This window comes from Sinohyriopsis cumingii, chromosome 18 (genome assembly GCF_028554795.1).
Source record: "Sinohyriopsis cumingii isolate HCF-2022 chromosome 18, ASM2855479v2, whole genome shotgun sequence".
Lineage (NCBI taxonomy): Eukaryota > Metazoa > Mollusca > Bivalvia > Unionida > Unionidae > Sinohyriopsis > Sinohyriopsis cumingii.
Genome location: NC_142978.1, coordinates 68,864,251 through 68,882,027, shown reverse-complemented (window position 1 = coordinate 68,882,027; position 17,777 = coordinate 68,864,251).

The following is a 17,777-nucleotide window of genomic DNA, read 5'->3' as shown; positions in this document are numbered from 1 at the left end:
AGACCCACACTTTATTCCCCCATGTTCAATTCCCCTTGTCCCTAGACAAGCCCAAACTCTATTCCTCCCCCTTGTCCCTAGACAGACCCAAACTCTATGTTAAATTCCCATTGTCCCTAAAGTGGCCCAGCGTTTTTCTCCATGTTAAATTTCCATTGTCCCTAAAGTGGCCCAGGGGTGTTTTTAATGCTAAGTCCCATTGTCCCTAATGTGGCCCCATTTACTACTTTTGTACAAGGATTTTTGTGTTTGTTTTTGTGGGGTGCGTTTCTCGCTGGGGTATAACAAATGTGTAAGATAAGTTAGTTTACGGTCAAAAATATTCTTTCAACATTCATCATACTGCACAAGAGGAATACGGCAATCGTCAATTGAGCTTTGTAACATAAAGAATATCATGCGCTAGGCAGAAATGCGGACAGTTTTGAACTCGTTTTCGTCTGCTCATTGGTCAACTCTTTTTATGTTTATCTTCAGTTGACATTGAGTACTCTTGAATCTACAGCAGATCAGCAAAGTCGTCAACATATGATGAGCAGTCGAGTCCTGGATTAAGACATTTTGCTACACTGCTAATCTTTATCTTGCACTGGGCGACTGGCTACCCTCAGCTACATCCATTGCCTGAGGATTGTCTACAGAAAGTGTGATACCCACCTTAGCACAACCGTTTCTATCTTTCCAAACAATGGAGATAAAAATTAGGCACGCGGTCCCTTAGACCTAAATAGAATTTGGCGTTCTTTTTTCGCAAAAGAAGGAAGGAAAAAAAGAGATAACTTTGACACGAGGAAGACATGTGAATTTGGTTACTCTCTCCGAGAGATAGGTTTATAGTTATCTTCAGAATCAGCAGATTTTAAATTTAAAGGAACCTTTACTTTCGAGTTTTTTTATACGGCGGAAATTTTAAGAATTTATTGGTGAATAGTTCTTAGATACTGACTCGGCCAGTCAGGTTGAGATTTTTTGTTTGATTGAACCTTTTTATCATATGTCTTTAATGATTGATACAGATGCTTTTATTTTGGCCTATGATTTTTCATACCAATTTAATGCTGTATTAGTAGAGGAGCAAGAGTTTAACGTTGAGATATAGGTACACCATGTTTTCCTCCAGCCACCTCTGATGGTGTGACGAACTATAGCTCTGTATATACGGTAATTTTTTCTCTCCGATTTTCCATTGTTCAATTTGTATTGAGATGCTTAAGAACCTTTTCAGTTCCCTGACGACGTCACTCCATGCATCATCAAACCTGTGTTTATTGACACGTTTAAGAATCACTAAAGCTTTTGTTCTGTATTCCCAGCAATTATCTGGAGCATCTATGAAATGATATATTGGATGCATTTAATTGTAAAAACGATCCGAAACCGACGTTTTCAGTTTCCATCTATGTCCAAGCCCTTGAGGTTTTGGAATATCACTTCTCAAAGATATATTGGAAAATGTTGCATCATCAGCTTCCGAAGGAAAGTCAAGTAAAAGAGATCGATTGCTGATAGTCAAATTTAATATGAGTAGGATCACGTGACAGGATGCAGATAGGTATACGACTAATCATTAAGAAAGCAAACGTTGTGTTTTGAAACAAAGATTTCCATCTTTTCCCTTTCTCGTGAACGGTGGCCGTTAACGTCGCCAAGAAAAAACTAAAGGCCACTTTTCAGCAAATTAATCAATACCAAATTTCAAACCGGTTAATATCTGGAATGAGTTTATTCTTTTAATCTATCTTTCTTTTCGCTTTACTTCAAAATCACGAGAGCTCTCCGCCATGGCATTTCACTCAATACTTTAGGAAATAAACTTTTGCACTAGATAAATGCAGCCTTCTGATTGGGTTCGGACTATTTTTCAGCAAGATATGGAATTAAGTAAAGAATAATGACAGAGGAGTCATACAAAAAACTAAAATCTCAAGCATTCAACTCAAGTTTGGGATGATAGCCTTCAAATCATGTGTGATGCTTGCCATATATTGTGGAAGACAACTATTGTTTATGTGTGGTAGTATACAGAATACTATATTTAAAAGAATAAAGCTATCTTATAGCCTGACAATAATTACAGGAAAAAATTAAGGAAAGCAATTAATGGTACCAGCCTAAAAACATTTTCATTTTATCGCTGTTGCTGCAAAGGTACTAGTGGATGTAATGGGGGGAGGGGGGATCTCAGGCTGTAAGTTTGAAAGTTTTCGGTGGGTACCTACAAGAGAAAAGCTAGCACAGCAACATATATTTTTATCGTTTTAAATGTTGCCATTTTAGATAGATCATTTATAGAATGTACACAGGATTTACCTGTCTTACCCAAAAATGTTTACCAATCTGACCAATCGTTGACACTACTTTCTACAGGATATGTGGTAGTTCAATTGGCCCATATATAGGCCAGTGGTATAAAGAGTCCATGAAATTGACAGATGTTTAGAATGTTCTACAGATTCTATTTTCGAACTTAATTTTGTTATTTATTGATTATTAAGTTATACGTTATTACAATATCGTTACTTTGACCATGAGCTAGAGTTTCTCGCTGAGATAACGTCTAAACTATCAGGCCATAATTACGAGACTGTGCGCGCACGCGAGATTTTATGCTGAAATCTACCGTATGCAAGGGATTCTATTTTGAAACATTACTTTCGCTTGGCTGCAAGGCATTCGGTTTTGTAATAACAGTTTTCTTTGCCTCCAAGTGCAAAATCAAAATCCAACTCGTGCAAAAATGGATGTATATTTTCCATGTCAGGAATTTATTCATGGCGTTTACAGCATATATATTTAGAAACAAAACATTATGGTTACATGCTCGAGTTTTCTTTCTTTCAAACACGTTGCGCCTCAAGGTAAACAAATATTTAGAGAGATATACCGTGTCGTGTTCACTCTGGAAAAGAAAACGCAAGTCACGTGCAAGATACGTAATGATCTAACACTTCTGCCTCGATATGTCATTACGAAAGACCATGACCTCCTATTAATCCGGAATAAATGGTCGATAATGTGTTTAAAGTGATATTAAAGACTAGAAGGCCAACTGTTTTAATTTGTTTATGGTCATAATTCATCTGTAAAAAGAATTGGCTACTGGACGGGTGTTCTTGCACGGTGACCTACTTTTGAACACTATTCTGATACAGGAACACAACAAAAGTGTCCATCGGAAAGTTCAAAGTATCAAATTTATGTAATTTGTAATACAGCTAAACTTGTACATAAAGGAGACATATGGGAAAATAATAATGATTTATGAACAAATTATCTCTTGTGCTCTCCCTTGCTACTCGTAATACACTCCGACTCACCCTGTCCCCGTTACTTTTCATTTATTTATAATGGCCACTTGAGAATTCACAATATACACAACTTTCCTCTAGTGAATTATACAGAGTGATGCATGCAGCCAAAACCTTCAAATATTTTTATTCATTCATTTTTTAATTGTTATGTCAATACCTTTATCTAATTTGAATAATTTTTATCCATGGCTGTAAATCGTACAGAATATCTTTAGTTAAATTTTGCATATGTAACCTGAGTATCTTAAGAGAGTAGTAGTTACGTAGGATCTATAAATAGATGCTTGCGTATGTGTTGAAAATTATTAATAATAATCTTAATAATAAGATTTAATGGCCTATTGCTTAATTTCTCAATGGCTGATGGGATTTCTAGAATAATTATGTAACTTTCGAATGGTTGGGCTAGGTCACATGATTAGGCCAAATCGACGCAAAGTTTTTTTAAGTTATTTGTCTTGCAGGGTACATTGCAAAGTATAGTCGCAATAGACGTGGTTTATAAGGAGAGGACTGAGCAATCAGTTCCATTCCGATATTTTGCAGTCATTAATATTTCTTGTGTTCCTATTGTAAGTCTGCAGACGTGTTTTATGCTGTACTTAGATATTATTCGAGACGATAAACATTTGGTTGGACTGTTCATTGGAAATAATATGTGCTCATTATTTGGACTATAATATTATTCTTGAACTGTTATAGCTTTTATTCATTTAAGACCAACATAAACCTTTATAAGGATTCATTTGCATTCACTTCATACCACTATAAGTTGCTCTAATATTTTCATTTATAAATTTGATAATTAAATCGTTTGTTAACTTTACAAAACTTGTTAGTTTTGCTTCTTACTGCTGCTTAGTTTGTAACAATATAATCGTAACATAACCTTCCTCTCAAATAACACTGAGAAGCTGGCTGGCAGATTTTAACAATACTTTAGTGTTACTCTGAAAACAGGATGATGTCATTAAAACAGTTATACACAGATAAACATCAGTTCAGATCATGTATTTAAACAAATCATGTACAGTTAAATCTAAGCTCACAGTCTCACTCATGCTTACATGATTAGTTACCTTAAAGCGTTGGAGTTGACCGTGGTAATTTTGGCAATATATTTTTGTCTGTTAGAAATACTTAAAATTTGTTGCTTTTTGTGAATTAGTTTCTGTCTTAGGCCTGATGCATTAGTATAACAATATACTTAAATTGGGATAAGTTACACCCTCTACTAAGAACCGAGATGTAACTTTGGCACAAAGAAGATCAACGAGGGTCTTTTTATTTTTCACAATTTTTTACCAACACATTTGATCAGTAAAATTATTAGAACCTCTGCAAAGACTAAAGCTTTTTTTACTTTTATAGCAAGAATCTGAAATGAACACAGAAATAATACTATGAGAAGTAAATGGATTCACAAAATTTTAAAGCATAATTGACAATGATGACTTAAGTTAATAATAGTGTACGTACATAAAGGTCTTTACTAAATCTGTGAAAAGCACAATTAAACTTAAGTTCCTGTTTCAATGCACCTTTTATAAATGGCATGTCTATTTCTCGTTTTACAAAAGTCACCTAGACATACACACACGCAACATAACTAGGATAATGATTGTTATTGCAATTGATTGGAAAGGTATGTTTACTAAATATGGCCATACATGAATTTGGAAAGAGAATGAAGCGTCAGATTTCACTGCCATGTTATTCAACACATGCAATGTGGCTTTTATTTTGGTTCCACGCAACACGTACTAAGGATTCCTTTTTGGAAGGAAAAGGTGAATTGATACATAGGAGGGATGGTGAAAGAAAAAATTATAGTGAAAGAAAAAATTATGGCCAAGCCTAACTAAACGACAAAAGATTGGTTATCATGAATTAAATATCAAACATTCAATAAAGCTTTATGTAAATATCTCCATGACTTGTTTACAATGCAAGCAAAAAATACAATATTTCTTCTGTAATTGACACAGAATTGCATAAATCCTTTTATTTATTAAATACATGCACTCGGGTTTCGTTTCTTGTGTTCAACGATACCCGAGGGTGAATTATGTATATTGTATAAATATTTCCAAATAGTGAGTTCGGTTCATCTTATGCTGCACATGCGAAGTACTTTCGATGGGAAGAACCGAATACTTCCAGCGCACAGACGATTTTTTGCGGCATCGTCTGTGTATAAATGCCTCACCGTAAGACTAAATCTTTAATTACGAAACGTCTTGTTAGTGAGCGGTCCTGAACACATCAAGGATATATGGCTGTGGTAAAGGAGGAAAGCTTGATTTTCCGCCCTTTTTCCACCTGTAAATACAGACAACAAAAGGAAGGTAACTTCTCATCTATCTCTTTTCTCCACACAAACAAAATTAAATTCTAAATTAAACAATCTAATACTCAGCAATTTAATATTTTAATTGCTCCAATTGCTGTAATAGAGGTTGTGTACCAACAGTTATTTTCAGAACTCTTCACGGGCTTAAGGGCTAAGATGACAAAAACAACTCCTAAATTCGTTAATGGGGAAACTTCCTAAACGAGTATATACACACACTTAAGAGGAGGAAATTGAAAAAGGCAGGCTCTTTAAAGCTCAAGCAATTGACCTATGGGACATACAGGCATCTGACAGGCCCAATGACTAAACTAAACTAGCCGCATTAACAGCAAGAGGAATAAATTCTTCTAACTTGGAAACATTCTATATATTGGGAGAGAGATAATTAGTCTTTATCCCAAGAAAAAGGAATTTTTGGTGCCAACAGGAAATATCATGTTGGGGGATATGGTGGCAGAGATGACGTCCCCCTTCAATAACTAGATTAATAGAGAAGAAATTTGCTGGAAGTTTCCAAATGAGAACTGGAGTAAAACCCTCAAGTGTCCGAAGGGATACTTTCAAAGCCTTCACCGGCCTACATAATGGAAAGATTGTTATTAAGATGGATATTTATCACTACTTTGAATAGTACAAACCCAAAATACAATTAAGAAAAACTGGAATACAGACCAAACAAAATTTACGAAAAATTAAGAAGCAAGGAAGATTAAAAATTCTTTCAATAAACATAAATGGATTTAATTTAAAAAGCTAAATCTTTAATAGAACTAGCAAAATCATACGACATCATATGTATTCAAGAAATACATAATATACAACGGAAAATAATAAACTACATAGAAGATCAGCGATGCCATTTTTATTACACAAAAAGATTACACCAACTAATATCAGGAGTAGGACTAATAATTAACAATAAAGCAATACAGACTGATTGGAAACTTTTACTAATTCCACCTGAATTTAAAGGAAGAATTATTCATATACACGCTAACAAAATACATATAATAAACACATACGTACCACCAAGAAGGAATAGAAAAATACCATTTATCTATAGATTACCAAACTATCTACAACCATATACCCTAGATAATATTGTAGTAATTGGGGACTTTAACTCTATCACAAACGATATTGACAGAACAATTGATATATGCCAATGGGAAAAAGAATCGATACTTCTCATGAATGGCTTCATTCACAACAATAATCTTATTGATACTTTCAGATATTTACACCTTTCCAAGGTAGAATATACACATATTACAGGAAATTCGGCTGCAAGAATAGATCACCCTTATGTAACCAATAAAATAGAAAACAACATTATTAACAGCGCAATATTACAAGATCAAATAGCAGACCACAGAGCCATAACACTAGAAATTAAATTACAATCGTCTAGTAAATGGGGGAAAAGCAACTGGAAACTCAATAATTTTATCCTTAACCTTCCTGAATATCAAGAGGAAATAACAAATTTCTTACATACCCTACAAGGGTATAGCATTTACGACATATGGGATCAAATTAAACAAGAATTATCCAGAATTAGTCGAAAATACGCCAGATTACAAGATGAAAACTATAAAATCACTAAGAAAGAATGTCAGAAAATAATAAATGACCCCACCATGAATATAGAAATCATAAACAAAGCAACCGAAACCTTAAAAGAATTAAGTGAAATACACACGAAAGGTGAATAAAAAAGCAGGACTATTTCAAGACATCTATAATATAGGAAATATTTAGAAAAGGGTGGCAATTCTAAAAGGTTTCCAGAGAAGCATAACAAAACTAAAAGTCAACAATAATGAAATAGAAGGGAAAAAAGCAATACTAGATCATATAAAAATAGTATGAAAAATGATACACATTACAAAGTATTCCTGATGAAATTATAACAAATTATACCAATAACCTGACCTTTCCAAAATAAATGAAACGACCAAAACTGAACGGGATGAAATAATCTCCGAAAGTGGAATTGAAAAAAAAGCAAACGATGAATTAATCAAAAATAAATCTCCAGGTGTTGATGGTCAAAGAACCGCTAATACCCTTACTAAAATCTCTATATAACAACACACTTCTAAGAAAAGAAATGACAGAAAGCATGAGAACTGGTATAACAACTTTAATCTACAAGGACAAAGGAGAGATAACTGACTTAAAAATTTGGAGACCAATATCTTTAGTAAATTAGATTACAAAATATTACGCACAATACTGGCAAATAGAATACAATCAACTTTAGGAGAAATAGTAAATATACACCAGACGTGCGGAGAAAGAAGAAACATTCAAAATAATGTACTATCCATAAAAACAATAATAGATTCTATGGAATCAAAAACCTACCAGGTGCACTAATGCTCTTTGATCAAGAGAAAGCATTAGATAGAATAAAAATAAACTTTATTGTGCATATACTTCATAAATTCGGCTTTGGACCCAATTTCATACAATGGGTCAAAACTCTATACAAAAATATCAAATCAATGGCACAGACAAATGGAGCCAAACCTCAATGCTTCCCAGTCAACATATCTGTTAGGCAAGGATGACCCGTGTCAATGTTTTGTTTTGTGTTGGTATGTACTAGGAATCGAAACATTACATATTGCAATTCACAATGAAAAAAGTATTCATGGAATAAAAGTACCAAACATCAAAAGAGAATGTAAATCTTTTCAACATGCTGATGACTGTTCCAACTTCATCACCACACATCAATCGTACCAACATTTAATCGAACAATACAACCTTTTCGGCGTTGCTTCAGGTTCACAAATAAATCATGATAAAACAGAAATTCTGCTTATAGGCAACTGGACAGGATATTATCCAGGACTACCCCCGGAAGAAATTAGAAAACAAGTCAAAATCTTAGGTATATATCTGTGCGAAAACAGCAAAAGCCTAAACTTTATGCAAATTAAAAATAAAATACAAAAACACATAAAAACGTCGAAAAATAGACGTTTAAACTTATATGAAAAAGTCCAGATTGCAAAAATTATCTTTACAGTTCAATTTGTTATGAACTGTATTACATTAACAAAATTGAATCCTTAATGTTAAACTTCATATGGAATGGATAAATCTGCAAACGATCAAACTTCACACCACAAAAAGATAAAAACGGAGGGACGAGCATCCCAAATCTAAAACTTAAACAAACAGCTAATTATATTGATAGATTCAAAAACATTGCACATGATCTAATATACTACTCGCAAGGTATTTATTTATATTAGTATGCGTTTCTGATGTCTAACAGACAAGAAATGCATAAAAACAAGAAACTCATTAAAACCATAAAACCCCATATTGAAGTATATAGACAAACCAATGCACTGAAAGAATACATACATTATATATAAAGAATCAAAGATCACAAAAAAATAAAGAAGAAATATATGATTTACCATTAAAAAAAACTCTCAACCACCTACAAGGACAAAATTACTCTGGCACGCTCACTCAGTCATAATTAACAATGGGAATTAAGGGAGATAGCATACCCCTTCCCCCCCCCCCCGACTCAATAGTTCTAAGGGGGAATAGTAATTTCCTAAGTTCTAAGCAAGGGAGGATATAAATCAGGCCCACTGCCAGCCCAGGCAAAGGGAAGAGAGTATAACCACCCAAGCTTTTAGTGGGATAACTAAAATCTCTTTAATTTGGTGAACGATACAAAGAGTAACCCTGACGACATTACACTTATATTATAAAATCATTGTTATTCTTATTTAACAACAGTACAACTAACACTAAATGGGAGGACAGGGAAAACCCGCATCACGTCACATTTTAGGAAAACCAGGGTGTCACTTCTAAGTCCGAACCAGCTATATGTGCTGGGATGGAGCTAAGAGGTGTCAACAAGTACTTTAAGGACTTGCACATCTTCAGCTGTAGAGGTATGTGAGTTATTTATTAATTTCTTGTGTATAAGTTATAATTATTGTACTACCACGTTTTATTTTTGTATATTTTCTATGTAGCTTCGGCTTACGTAGTATCATGCAAATATTTTCTATTCTTGTTTGCGACTTAGCAAGAGATCGATATTAGCAATATATAACGTTGCATTTTTAAGAAACGTTTAGTACCGTAGGATTCTTGTCGGGCACGGTTAGATTCACTTCTGAACTTGTGTATTGTTTTGTAATTATTGTGCCGATAATGTAATCTGTGTAGCTTACGGCATATAACGTCATTACGTTTAACCGTATATGCCCGTGTTATGCATAGTACACGGTGTTAGATGTATTTTAAGCTGACCAGAGGGATCGGAGTCGCAGCTGTATAGGTGATTGGAGGGATTACTATGATCCGAGTTATGGGAGTGATCGGATTCGACGTGGTGCCAGCTGCAGAGCTAACCATAGAAGTTGACCATAGCAGCTGTAAAGCTGAACTACAGCAGCCGTAGAGCTGAGTAAACAATGTTGCTGGTCGAGGAGCAAGTGATCGGGCGTTGCTGACCGACTGGTTCCCATTTTTGTTGTGAAATCACTGTAAATCATTCACCCCTAATCCATATGCTGTGTAAGGTTATTTATTTGTATTTTCATTATTGTGTTTGTGCGGATTATGTTAATTACGCAAGTATTAATCACAATTCTTTTCTGATTCAAGTCATTCGTCATTAAACATTGTATTTGTATCACCATTAAAAGTAGTCTGTTCAGGTTTATAAAACAAAATGCAATTCATGTGGGCAGTTGGAAGAATACCCGAATTTTATATCATAATGGAATTCTTACAAATAATGATTCCGTCATAATGGATACGAGACTAATAACGATTCTGTTAAAATGGAAAACTTACTATCATGATTATGTTATAATTGAAATCTTGCTGATTCTGATAGTGAAAGATTTCATTCAGACGCTGCAACAACAAAAAATGTTAGTAAAAGACTAGATGATTTTCTCGAAAAGGTATTCCTATAATGACACGATTAGATACGTTGTTAGAACCAAAGCAAATGAAACGGGTGAATGTTTACTGAGGCGAAGATCTTGCGCGCGCACTTGATGTGACCGACCTCAAAGTATGATGGGGCCCCGAGTGGCCGAGTGGTCTAAAGCGCTCTCCGTTACGGATCACTGCCATCTCACCTCTGTCTGCGTGTGGGTTCGAGTCTCGGATTCAGCCAATGTGGGTACGTGGGAAAGCTTGCCAGTAGCTTCTCGTGGGTCGGTGGTTCTTCCTCGGTTTTTCAGGGGTTCTTCCACCAACATTAATACTGGCCGCCATGTATATCCTATTGTGTGGTAAAAATGGAGTTAAACCCTACAACAACAACAACGACAACAACATCAAAGTATGATTCAGCTATACCTGTATATTGAACCATGCAAACCCCTTGTGTACGTACGCTTGATTCACGAGTCGGTAAGCTTATTGCAGACCTCCATGAAATGAATGAGTCGTCGACGACGGGGTATGTACTGTAAGAGTCATATTCGGCGTATACTCAGATTCAAGTGAAAATTACATTGACTATCATCCAGGACCGCTTTTATAAAGGAAAATAACAATTAAATTCCCTGTGGCTTTCTTCTCCGTTGTGGAACCTAAATACGGGGTTTATAAATATGATGGAAAACTAAATTGTGCATTCGAACGCAATGTGCATAACAGTGAATGATACGACTTATAATACTTGATTTTTTTTTTGAAACAATGTATAAAATGATGCATATATTTCCATTAGGTATTGCTGATTACCCTACTTACTGTGTATGTTAAGCGCTGCCGTTCCGTCTTCTTGCCAGAATCGCCCCCAGAAAAGGTAATTTAAGTTATGTATTGATCCTTTTGTTACAAAACAATACACTCTGTGCATTAATGAAATCCTAATGGTGATATTGTTTATAGAGAAAAATTAAAAAGGTTCAAAACGTCAGCAACAAAAGCTGTTTCGTTTATGCGTGGTTTTGGAGAAGAAAAATAACTTAGTTTGTATCATTAATAATTCGAAAAAAATATTCCTGACAAAGATGACTGATCCTAAACTTTGATTATTTGTATCGATTTTATAAGAGAGAGAGAGAGAGAGGAGGAGGAGGAGGAGAGGGAGAAAGTACATTACCCGTAGACTATGCAGCGTGTGATGCTTTTGTTTTTTCATAGAACGGTCGTTTTTACTTCACCGACCGAGGATGTTAGTTTTGATACATTTTATTGTCAAGACGATAAGCAAAATGGTACTGGTTTCTTATCACAAATCAAATGGGTCTTCAGAATGGATGTTTTGAAAAACAAACACTTACAGTAAGACAAATTAATACAAATGTATTTGTTTCAGTGCGTAATGCTCCCCTTTCCCATTATCTTAGCACTGACATCATTACTATGGCATATCTAATAAAAGCTCAAAATTATCTCGCTATTTGATTTTAATACAATATATTTATCCTTTACATTTCTGTATACACAGTAGTTATAATAATTAGGAAACGGCACTTGATTTTGTAGAAAATCGTGTCATTGTTGCATTTATTTCCCCGGAACTTTGAAATTTTATATTAAATTAATTAGAAATTAAGGATTGTGCATTATAAATATACAATAATACACAATAGCATATGATCTTTGTGAAGTTTGTACTCTCGAACCCCTGTACCTCAAAAAACTAGCTTATTAGGCGTTGAATTTTAAGCTGACATTTTATTATGTCTCATTGTAAGCAAGTAAACATAGAACAAACGCATGAAAAGACGAACACCACTTTTTAATGTTAAAGCGAACACTTAAACAGGAAATTTGGCCAAATTTCTGGCATGAAAATGTCCAAAATGTTTTATATGTCCATCAATATGGAGTTCATGCATAAGAAGAAATTATATATATTCACGTGTGTATGTATCCGGTATGCAGACACACATACGTACGTACACACAAACAATCGAGGGCTATCAAGATTTTGTAAAAGAGGTTGTTTATTCAATGATTCGCAGACTCCCCTATATGTGGTGAGGACCGCAATCGAACTGTTCGTTTCTATTCTGATTTGAAAAAATGGAGCATGTATAGTAGACCATCTTGCCCGAATCTGACGATCCCAAAGCACATGTACGACACGGATATGCATTATAAGTTATATGATAAAAGAATACATGTGTATAACATTAAAAATCCAGTAAGTGAAGAGATTCCTAACTCACGCGCACACACACACACACACACACACACACCATGAGAAAAAGATTTGTACTAATCAGCATCAGGAAAAATTATAATGAGATTTCGTTTCAAGAATCTTTGAAGAATACTTAGTAAATAGAAGTAGTAGTACTATTAGTACAACTACTACTATTGCTGCTAATACTACTACCATCACCACCAAAGACAATTCCATATTTGGCAACGCTAAATTTAGGATACAACAACTGATATATCATACTATAGTGCTCAATGGGCGGATAAATTCAATAAGTTATTTCGTCTTGAACAGTACGAATCAACAGCGTGTGAGTTCCAGCTATCAGCAAAATTGGCCTGATTAAAAAAAAAAAAAAAAAAAACAAAACAAAAAAACAAAAAAAAAAACAATGTGGAGGATTTCAAATGTGAGTTATTAAGAAAAATATAAGCTAAAATAGTAAAATTAGAAGTAGAACAAGTCTATCATTGCAGATTTCACATTGATGTTGTTTTCACAAATGAAGTTGAATACTGGGAAGAACAAGACCGCCACCACAAGCAAGTGCTTTCGTGCACATTAAAGGTGAACAAATGAGAGACAAGGAAATGGCAAGTTACAGCCGCCACTGTACTAAATGGTCTTACATAAAGTTCTTGATACGTAACAGATACAAATAAATTTGCTAATGTTATATCAAAACTATTGTACACAGTAAATATGTTCATTATATGTAAATGTTAGTGTGTAAGATAGCAATTAAGGACACGATCAAGCTACCATCATTGTAAACACGTCCGTTTTATTTTCGTAAAATAGACCATGATATGAGCGAGAGTTGGAATGAGATTGAAGTTTGTGTATTTAGTAGAATATGCCACCAGTTAGTAATCTATTAAACGCATCTTTACCTACGGCAGGTGCAGTTATAAAGCTACTTAGACCGTCATATACTGAATCAGTTCGTCTGTATTGATAAACATATTCCCTCAGCCCGTTTGTAGAAAGTGCCAAGGTAATTGTTAAAACAAACTTTGAATGTTTTTGCCGTTTGATCGTCTGCTGGCTTTGGAAACACAGTTAAAATGGGCCTACCCAATATTACTGTCCATTCTTAGCATTTATTTGACCAAGTGTAAATTTTCCATAGACTCCGTTGCATAGTCATGCTCTACCATTTAAAGAATATCTCGACGGCAAGAATCATTATGAAAACGATTTAACGAGAGTCAATGCTAATATAACGTACAGACAGACATATTGAAACTAGTATTATTCACAGTAACGTGTATCGATCGGAATATAAATTTATCACATATTTGTGTTTCTAGGAGTCAGTGTCAAAACTCATTTTTTGACACAACATTGAGTCTAACAGCGATATGTTTGCAGTTTAACAGCTTATTGACTTTATCTAGTCTAATGCCCGGTAGTCACAAAACCTCAAGAGAAAAAAAAATAAAACACTAAATTCATGCTAAAATGTTTTACTAAAAGAATGATGTGTCATATTAGTCACTAAATAGGGTTAGACGTTCTACACTTCATGGAGTTTATAAAAAAAAATACATCAACATGAAGATGCACGTACAAATTATGAAACTTTAGATCTCTAAGAGTGATGAGCATTCTTGATGAATCCGTCTAAACCTGAATAGCGATAGAAATTAAGAGAAATTATGATGATAGAGATATGAACCCATTAACCTTATACATGTACATGATAATAGATTAATCACTCTGATAATCGTAGAAAAAACGGTATCGTGGAACGAAATATCTCTACTAAGGCGTAAATGAGCAGACAAGGAGACACACACACATTATATATATATATATATATATATATATATATATATATATATATATATATATATATATATATATATATATATATATATATATATATATATGCCAAATTAATGTAGCTCTGTTTACTAGGAACTCGATACTATTACCAGAAAATAGTTTGACCTGTTCATTTTTGTAAGCACATAAGACTAACCTGGTAACACTCACGTGAACAAGTTTTCTTAAAATTTATTTTTATTGCGGGAATAATAAGGCTGATACCGAGGCTATGTTTGATACGTGACCCTCGACTTGTAAATACTTTTTTTTAGTGAAGTAAACAACTTTTTTTCTTGGAGTAAAATGATTGGTTTTTATCAATGTCATACTGGGGCTACGAGATTTTTTATATGTAAACATGATCACGTGATCATCTATTTCGCAATTAGGCATTTCCGAAATTGTGCATTACTTAGTTTTAATAGTGATGCTGAGAGAGAGAGAGAGAGAGAGAGAGAGAGAGAGAGAAAATTAGGAAACTAATAGATCAGGAAGCTTTCGGTTGATTGGACTGAATCCAGTTCGCACGAGGTGGATAATTAGTATTTTACAACGTAAGACCTAGCCACTTATGAAAATGATTTTCTAGACAGTTGGATCATATTTGTGTAAATAAGCTAAGCGTCAGTTTTACTGTCTTCCGAAAACAACACTTCACATATTACTTCTCACTATGCACTAATGTCACCAATAACAATTTGCTTGATCAAAAAAATAATGTGTCCAACTTAATGTATTATTTTTCAAGCCCTATAATTATCAAATGCGTCATGAAATGTGAGTAACGTATTATATTTTAAGCTGTTTGTAATTGTACACAACACTAAACTCTTAATAGTGTTGTTTGGTATCAGTTGCTGAAAATATCAAGGCATTCATGTATCGTTGTTAATGCTTCTAATCTCAGAGAGCGTGAATTATTGTCGGCACTTTATGGAACATTACCCACGCATGTTTCAACAGCAGAGACCTAATACACTAGTACATTCTGTATCTTGAATTTCAAAAGAGGACTATACTCACCGACAAAAAGTATCATGCCAAGAGTAGAAGTGGTATGCAGATCGAAGGTTTGCATTAAATCGCCGAATGACATATTGGACTTTAGGACAAAGGACACAACAACCTCCTCCCTCCAGGATAAACAGAGATATGAAGAGCGTAGAGTAGAAGAAGAAGCCTCAAATGAAATGGAAATAGAAAACAAACATATAGAAATACACGTAACTGACCTGCATCTGGAAATTCCAAAGACGAGATCATAAAGAAATTTGAAAGTCGAGTACAAATAGGGGCGAAAAGGTAAAGAATGGAAATTTTCAAATACAAAAAGGGAACAACAATGTATACGTCATTGGCTTCCTCTTTAAAACTTGACAATGGTTTTGTACAGCATAGACCGTTAGGGAGAAATAAGAAGCAGATCAAATGACTAAAAATTGTAAAGCCGAGCTGGATCAGGTTAAATCCAACAGTGACAGTTATGCAGCAGTGGTCACACCTCAGTATCAGGAGATGACTACGAGGAGACATGGTAAAAGAAAGAAGAAGAAAATAACATAAAAAGGAACAGAGCGGAAGTTCACACAAAAGATGTGACGGACTGTAAGAGAACTTGCATTTGCCATTTTGAAAGAAAAAGTTTTAATTAATAATAGGAAAATGGTTATGAATAAAGAAGCTATTAGGGCTGAAAGTAGGGAAACATGAAAAAGAACCCGCCTTTCCTGATCAAGAAATGGAAAACAAATAATTTCTTGATAAAACGGCCATGTACTCCTATTCCATCTGCGAGTGAAGAAGAGGGTATTAAAACTGAGCAGGATCCTTCCATGAGATAAATTAGTAAGAGGCAAAGAGCACCTGACACAAGTGAATATATATGAAAACAATGAGGCAAAACACAAAAGAGAAAGAAAAGCTTCAATTAGAATGCGTTCGCTGGAAAGATTCGAAAAGAATAAAACAAAAACATCAGTTGGCTCAATGCCAACGTCAAAGTAGAACAAAGCGCTAAACAAGTTAGGAAAAGGACTGAACATACATGATAAGCAACAACTCGAAAAATGAAAAATAGCAATCAAGAGAATGAAGCAAAACAGCGAAATCAAGAAAATATCACAGATTATTCTATTCAGAATAATTAGTTTTGATAGAGTAGATGATAAAACTTAACTCCTTTGTTATAGAAAGGTGCACGTTAGAAATAATCTCTATACATACAAAATGAATTGGTAGAAAAAAGACGAATTGGATACATTACGATTGATTATTTCGACTGGAAACAAGCTGTATATGAGAAGAGTAAAGATGTCATATGGAGAAAACATTTAATGGAATTATATTCAAAAATGAAAGTAAAGAAAATAGGAAATTATGAGTAGGATGCTAATAAATAATAAATACACAATGTCAGAATGTAAGTACTGAAGATATTTCAAAGGCAGCAAAGTCCATTTAAAATTAATAATTGCCAATCTCGTTTATGTCCATGCAACTTCCAAATGGAAACTTTAAAGTTAAATTTATAAATAGTCCAAACAAGTACTTGCAGCATAGAATGTATAACAATACATGAGGATGTTCACTCCATGGAAAATAAAATTTACAGAAGAAAATCCTTCAATGGAAAAGATAAGCTTTTATTAAAACATTAAGAATATGTTTTGAACAGAATATTAACAGACGTACACAGAAGGCAAAATATTAATTAAAGATGCAAAACTTTGGAGCAATATTAAGCAAATGGAATGAAAATTATAGCGTGAAAATTTATAAATATATATGAAGACCAAATAAAATAAATAAGAGAGAAGAAATAAACATCAGAGCATTTAATAGGGGAGGATAAGAAAATAACAGCGGTAAAAGTAAAACATAAGGCAATTTACGAATACTATCAAAATAAATATAACCGTACAAAATATGCCATAAGAAACCAGTGATGAATATTGTGATATCTTTCGTTTCAAATATATAACTGAAATATCTAAAATAATTTGTATCACAACAACTGAAGAATCAAACAAGGAACAACGCAAATAAAGTAAAATCTCCGAATATTTCGATAAAACGGTCGGAATAGAAT